Source organism: Pygoscelis adeliae, unplaced genomic scaffold (genome assembly GCF_000699105.1).
Source record: "Pygoscelis adeliae isolate BGI_AS28 unplaced genomic scaffold, ASM69910v1 Scaffold25, whole genome shotgun sequence".
Classification (NCBI taxonomy): Eukaryota; Metazoa; Chordata; class Aves; order Sphenisciformes; family Spheniscidae; genus Pygoscelis; species Pygoscelis adeliae.
In genome coordinates this window covers 4,881,178-4,889,091 of record NW_008824808.1, presented here as the reverse complement: position 1 = coordinate 4,889,091, position 7,914 = coordinate 4,881,178, and positions in this window count along the sequence as shown.

The window sequence follows — 7,914 nt, the reverse complement described above, 5'->3', positions numbered from 1 at the left end:
CATCACCAGCCAGTGCTGCCAGACAACTTTCAATCACTGTAGGTCTACCTTTGGGTCTGACATGGTTTAGAGCCCAACCACACGGTGAAGCTGAGCAGAACAAGTCCAGGAGTTTCCTCTCATTCTTTCTCAGAGGCAGAGTGTACTCCAGAGCAACTGTGAACCAGCGGCTCAAGGTGTGTAGCTGTTCCCTTGTTTACAAACCGGAGCCAACACTCATCTGGAGGGAGGAGGGGAAAGGGTTAACTGGATTCAGCCGTCCTTCGAATGTGGGCTGAGAGCTGTCGCTAAAATGGTACAAGAGGAGCATCGTTTGGGGTGAAAGTGAACCCAGGCACAGTACAATTTCACCTGTGTTCTTCTGCTGCTTCCCACTCCTGGCAGGCCCTGGAAGTGCCTAGAAGATGGTCTAAGCCATTGGGCTAGGTTGAGGAGGAGACCACGGTGTTGACAAGCAAGGAAGGAAGCTGGGGAGAGAGGGTCACCCCTGGAGCTGAAGTTATCCATTAAAGCTGTGCATAGGATACAATGAGTCAAGAAGCTATTCATTTAAGACTGGAGGTGGGAGTAAAGAATTTAATACATTACTTGTGGGCTTTCACCAAAGCCTAAGCAAAAGCCTGAGAGAGAGCAATGTGTGTTTGCAGTTTGCAGCCCAGCCATGGAAATCTGGCACAGCTCAGGTACCACAGGGTAGAAGTTTTCCAAAAAATCCTACTTCCGTCCTCCCCCCTCCCATTTCTAAAATCCATCAAGGCTATTCATATGGCCCTATAGACTGTGGAGCACAGTTAGACCGTAGGACAAAACACAGTTGTTCTTCTGAGAGGAGACTGTGTATGTGTGTCTGGATGCAAAGTGTTGTGGGCTGGAGTTGTGAGCTGGGACATGCATATATGAAGCAGGGCAGGAGACCACCATACAGGCAGAGAGGAATAGACCTTCACACCTGGTGTAAAGGTTTTAACCCTTCCCAGATCAGGGGACTGAGTGGTACAGTTTAGAACAGCCATAACCTCCACCGGACAGTTGTTGTGGGTGGAGGTGCTCGCGAGTACCCCATACGCCTTCTCCTCTCCTCCCCAACCTTTCCATGCATGCTGCAAGCGCATCCCGTAAGCCAGGGGCCGGGAGGGAGTGACAGATTAAAACCTCACCCCTGTAAGCTGCTTCAAAACACCTTTATGCCAAAAGGCCATTGAGAAGTATTCATAGTGAGAGCCAGACCCTTCCTCTTAGTCAGAACTCTACACGAGGTAAGTTTGTTGGTTTCAGTCGGACACTCGCGTTACTTATTACGGTTTCTAAAAGTAAAGCGGAGTTTTAATCTTAGAAATAAGCGATGGGGGAACCTTCCAGCCGTCAAAGCGAGTTTGACTCAAAAGGGAAGAAAGAACCCGGTTGTTCATAGGCAGCCTCAGAAATCAAAGCAGCCAGAATCTCCACTTCCCCAGTCACCACCTTCGCCAGCGCTGCCTTGGCACCAGGCTCCTCTCCTGAAAATGTGAGTGGGTGGAGTTGTATTTGCAGGCTGGAGGGAGTTCCTGAGCTGGCACGCTGCCAGATTCGGGCTTTGTTAACTGTTGCTTTCGCTGTCAGCTGCTGAGATTATAACGGGAGCATTTTTAATAACGTGGGGGGCAAAAATTAAAAAGAGGCCGTTAGATTAAGCAGCAACCCTGGGACAATTTGGAAGTCACAGTTAAGAGAGAGGTATCTGTAAGATTTGCCAGGTTCAAAGGACTTCATTATTAATGTTCCAGGAGCTGACTTGATGGATTGTCTCTAGTCTGTGGCCCCTTATTCCTTCCACCTTCTCTCCTGAAGACAAATGCTTAAGACAAATCTCTAGATGGAGGGATAGACTCTGTAATAGATTATTTCTTATTACTTAGAAATTAGTTAATAATTTACTAATTCAATTTCAGTGTTTCATCCCCCACTTCAATTAATCTTTAGAATATAAAGTAAATGCTGTTCTTTGTTCTACCAATGCTAATGAAGAAAGAAACTAATGAGGAGACCTGGCCTTGATACCTTTCAAAAGATGATTTAGCTTCATAGGAGTTAATTTTCTTTTTTTTCTCTTCTTTTATTTACTTCTACTCCTTGAACACAAAATCCACCCATAAAACTGAAAGCTGTACAAGCTGGTTATGGGCCCAATTTCAAGCATGTTACACTCTAGTAAAATTCCATTTCTTGGCAGAGTGTTACAAAAATCATGTATACCTATACTCTTCCATTTTACAGATAAATATTTTATACAGATACTTTGTACATACTCAAATAAAACAAGGTATAGGAACTTTTGTACAGCAATTCAAACTGCTCTCTACCACTCTGGAATGGTGCTTTAAGATTTAGCAGATGTAGAGGGTGATTTGTTTCTAAGAAATTGTATCTGTGGCTCTGTGGCCATAATGCGTTTCAAAGAGATTTTTTTTAATCGCATCTGTCAGGAATTACACAAGTACAGTCAATCTAGCCTCCTGACATCCCTTCCAGCCCTGTTTCCTGTAATTCTATTACCTTTTGTTTCTTACTTTTCTTCTATTCTTTTTTCTTACCCTATCCCTCCCATCAGCACTCTGAGAAATGTTTTCAGCCCTGCCTGTAGCACTGTACCCAGGATGCATGGGAGTCTGTGATTGATGGCTGCTTGTCTGCCAGTGCACAGGTGCGAATTAGGAAACCAGTTCAGATTCCAGCCAACAGACTTTTGTTCTTGCAGCATGTTGTGTCATCAGTGGCAGGGGTTTGGACGTAAACACTTAGGGCACTAAATGACACATTCTACTGTTCAGATGCTTTTTGCCAAGTGTGATTTCACACCTTGGGGAACACAAAAGAAATCTGTCAAAAAAAACCTCCAAACAGCAACATTTCTCTATTTTCACTTACCACAGAGTCCTTTTTCTTAAAAGAAAAATTATGGTAGTAGCGTGTGGTCAAAGTTGATAAGCTTACTTCGTGTAATTGCCACTGATACAGGAAGAAAACAGCCTTTTTACCCACACCTACGAGCTTGCTAAGCCTGTCTCATTACAGAACAAGTGTAGTACATTAAGCCGTTTAATAGGGAGACCAGAATCCTGTCCGCCGTGCAATGAAGGGGAGCGAAGGTGCTGTTCAGCGTGGGCTCTGCTATGAGAAATCCTATCAGTCAGGACAGGACTCCTCACAGCAGGCTGTTGGCAGCCTTTTCCCCGTGAACGGGAGCACTCGGATCTGTATCTAGCTAGAGTTTGCTTCTGAGGGCTGCGTAAGCCATCGTTGGCTGGAAGGCTCTATCCAGGTCTGTTACAGGCCAGCACTCATGAGCTTTTTGTCTTCGTGCAGGGGCAGGAAATTCCCTGTGCGTCTTATTCTCTACTTTGCCCTCGAGCACAAGAGAGGGCAGGGCTTGCTGTATAAAGTTTACTTTACAGATTCCTAATTCTATTAAGCAAACACATCTACACACCACAGAGCAGACCCCCAAATATATTAGAATTGTGAATTGTGCCAGATCTTTGGCAGTAGGGGAGTAAGATTTTCCAAGTGACTGAGTAAATTGATGCCTCCAAAAGCACTGTAAACCGATCCATTGGGCTTGACTCTGAACTCCCTTTATTCCGGCGTAAATCTGGAGTAAGCCTGCTGCACTCAATAGAGTTATGCCAAGGCAAAATCAGAATCCTTCTTTTTGCTTTTTTTCTTTTACTGTGCTAGCTAATCCCATAGCCGCAATGAAACTGAAAAATCTATATATACAAACTCCATTGGCCAGGCTATCTTATTGTGAAACCTACAGTATATCCCAACCTTATAAAAAATCATCCAAGTGTGACACTGTCCTCTCTCTTGCTTTTCTGATAAGCAGAGAGGAAGGGCTGCCAATAGCACAGAAACTAAAAGGCAGGAAAATAATATTTCACAGCAGGGGAAAAAACATAACTGAATGGTGATCAAGGCAGCTAAATTAAAGAAAACCACAATACCTTGGTAACATGGCCACAACACACGGATTCAGCAGACACATTAAGGCAACGAAAGGATTCTCCCGATGGCAATCTTGGAGTTGCAGAGAGCAGCAGCATCTCCACTAATGAGTTCCTTCCAAAAGTCGGCTCCTATCCAATGGCTTGGTTTGAAACAGATTAAACTAGTGAAAAGAATCTTATTGACTTCATCAGTTGGCGCATGAGGCCTGATGAGTTTAAATAGAAGGTAAACTGGTTAAATACTGCCATGATAAATGAACCCACGGTTTTCCAGCCTGCAGATGATTGTACTGCACTGTTTGTCCTGTGTGACACTGTATATTTAGAAGGGTGAGCGTCATCTTTCTATGACATCGGCAATAAATAAATGAGCATCTTTGAGGTTAGCAGATGTTTAAAATAAAAATAATGGCAGAGTTTAGAAGTGGCATTGGAAAGGTGTTAGTCCTGTCTCTGCTATTTGCAAAATCTCCAATTTCCTTGCCAACAAATTCCTAGAAAAAATGGCAATATTCCATTTCATTATTAGCTGTTTTTAAAAAATCATATGAATATGCCTTTCATATCAGCCCACTCTGTAAAGACTGCCTGTAGTTTGTAGTTTCAATACATAAATTCTGAGATTTGAAATGCAAATCTCATTTTTGAGGACGCAGCAATTTTTGTGCAAATCTTCAAAGAGCAAGTGAAAAGATTTTTCTCTGTCCTCCTGACTATACCTGGTGGAGGAAGTGCTCTTGACATCTGTTGTTCAGTGCCTTTTTTTTCAACCTCAGTTTTGCAAACAAACCCTCCCAGGGTGTGGTACGATTGCCACCAAAGTGCCACAGGGCTGTGCAGTTTTACTGACACCTTGAACATCGTATTCTGTATAGGAGGCATGTCCTTCTAATTTGCTTTAAGCATATACACATGACTGGATTCTTACCAGCCATGTGTCTCTAGGCTTGTAGACGTCTTGCTGAATCAGGTTCTATAAAAATATTTTTTGACTTGGGGTATTGTTCAAAAAAAGAAGTTAAAACTCTCAAAACAGGAATTAAATTTCTGCTGCTACATTATTGTGTCCTGTTCATATTGTGGTAATGCCTAAAGCTCAGTTACGCTATAAGAAGAAAAAGTTCATGTCTAGAGAGCTCCTATTTTTATCATGCCAACTGATGCAATAGGTAGCGGCTCTCAAACTCCAGGCTGTGGGCCAGTGAGGCTGTAGAGCATTTGCTGTGTCACTGGTCTGTTGAGAGAAAGCTGCTTTGATGGCCATTTGCAAGGCACTTCAAGGAACAGCCTATAAGCCTGGAAGAAGCAGGAAATAAGGAGAAGGAACTAATGTAGTGGCATTTGCTAGAGAAGTAGCCGCCAAACCACCTGGAAGGAAGGGGAGGAAGGAACTAATTGTCCATTTTGTACGCTTGGAGAAGATAGGAGAAGAAACTTGTCTGACTGGACACACTGGCCAAAATTCAGGGAATCACTTGCAGGGAGTTAAGAAAAGCCAGAAACAAGGAAGCGCGTAAAGAAGAAAAAGTGGAAAAGGTAAAAAAGAAGCAGAGAATCATGGCCAGACAAATATGGAGAAAGACAGTGCTTCAGGCTATGGGGAGAGGGAAAGAAAAGAAAAAGCCAAAGGGGGAGAAAAGGTGCAATGAATTCGTTGAGAAAGGATCACAAACACAGCATCAAAGCAAGGTCCTCCTGTTTCAGCTCTAAGTCAATGGAAACGTTGAATGAAATATTGGCAGAGCAACTTCGTTACACCATGGATAAAGTTGTTGAATGAAAAGATTGGCAGAGCAACTTCGTTACACCGTGGATAAAGTTTCCCAAAGCATGTCTGTGCAACAAAAGCGGTTATTATATTATGTAATGTTATATAATTATACTGGTATAGTTCCTTGTGTGAACACTCTAGAAGTGAGTCTTTTTCCAGTTCTGACTTATATTGCTCTGGAAAGGGTTTTAGTTGAACTGGAGACAGTATTTTTATGTTGGGACAGGAGTTCACAGGTAGGGTTATGCTTGTTTAACTATATCTGTATAGTTGTATTGATGTGAAGGGTGAAATGTGCCTGTGTGGACAAAGCCTGAAATATCTAGCCATAGTCAGGCCATAGACATGACATTCTTTCGCTTAGCAAGAAGCCACATTTCAAAGACACCTTTTATGCTTGTATGGGAACAGAGCAGAACGACACAAGGTTATTTAACAAAAAAAAGTCTTTTATGGGTATTCAGAAATGTTTAGGTTTCCTAAGCTTATATTTCCATGTAAGCAATTGCTGAAGATGCTACATGGAAGTTTTGTGATCATGAATGTGAGAAGGAATAATGAGAAAATATTATGTGTGAAGTCTTAGTCCATGCTGTGAACACTTGTATAACCTTTGGCATAATCTCAGAGTTACCATGGCCTATATCAGGAAGAAAAAAATAGACAATGGCGTTTAAGAAGACTTGAAAGGAAGGGCGCTCTAATGCTGGAGTTTTTAATACCATACACCTTTTTGTTTTAACTATGGACTTTACGTGGGAAATGAAGAACGCTTTATCCCTCAAGAAATACGAAAAATATACGATTCAAGTGTTAAATATAAGTAATGGTTAACAATCAGATGCATGTTCTATTCTTTGCTTCCATGTGCTGGTCAGATAAAAAAGAAGAAAAGAAGTGCTATACAGTGGTTTCTCAAGAATGCAGCATCAGGGATCTGTAAAAGTCTGAGTGATTCTATTGCTTCCTTTTCAAGGGCTCTAATAATAAGGAGGCCTAGGGAGAAAAATTGCAGTTGAAGACCATTGAAGTCTTGAACTGTAGTCAAGCCACAGAGTGAAATTACTGAGCCCTGAACACCTCTCCTGATCCTTCTCTGTTGAGAAGAACCTTTGTTAGATGAGGAGGCAGAGGTTGAAAGACTCAATTGAAATCCTCACTAAATACATTTTCTGAGATGTTAGGACATGTGGATTTTTTCCCCACATGGATTTACAAATCCACAGAATTGGAGCAGACGGGGAATCACTCGTTTTTTTTAGTAGAAAGAATAAACTAGAGTAAGAATATTACCAATTCAGCATATGAGCAAGCAAAGGAGATTTTCTTGTACTAACCCATCTGAGCCAGAGTGACACATACTGTGACACTGAGAAATATTTGAAAGGGCAGAAAGAAAGGACCGTAGGTGTTAGTATTATTTATATGGTGAGAAACCCCTTTGTCTCGGATACTAGGAAAATTACTTTGTCCATTTATTGCTGAGTTCTTAAATAGTCCATTCAGTACAATTGACTGACATTTTGTATGTCTTATTGCGGATCTGCATTTCCACAATGAGGGATTTTCCAGGGTATGTCTTCAGAGTGTATGGTCAACCCATAACTTTCTGGTGACCATATGAAAAATACTGACCTTTTCGTCCGAATTTATCAAAGCACCCTACAAAGGCAGAGGCATAAACTGTGAGTGTACACTATTAATAAGCCATCCCCAGTGGTTCTCCTCTCTGGCTGTTCTGTTGCAAGACAGAGACACTTGAAGGTTAAGCTTACACCAGAAAAAGACCTCTTGGGATAGCTGTGCAGGCAAGACAATTGTACAGGCAAAACGCAACATCAGGAGGTGCCGTTTGTGCTGGCAAAACAGTCTTTCAGACTGGCTTTTCCTGGGCTACACTTGGCATTATGCCAGCATAGGAATGTCACAACTTAACCATTTATTACTGTAGTAGAAAGCTTCAGCTACGGATTTGGTCCAGCACTGGCCATTACCACTGGCAATTTCGTGGTGACAAATAAAAAGCAAACACAAGTTTAAATATCAAGTTGGAATTTCCTGCAAGTTAGCAGGAGAAGAGTGGCAAAAATAGCGCATTTGCTGCTGTTTGTCCCATTGCCTCCAGGAGTCCTTTTGTCTGGGTCATGTTGGCCAACA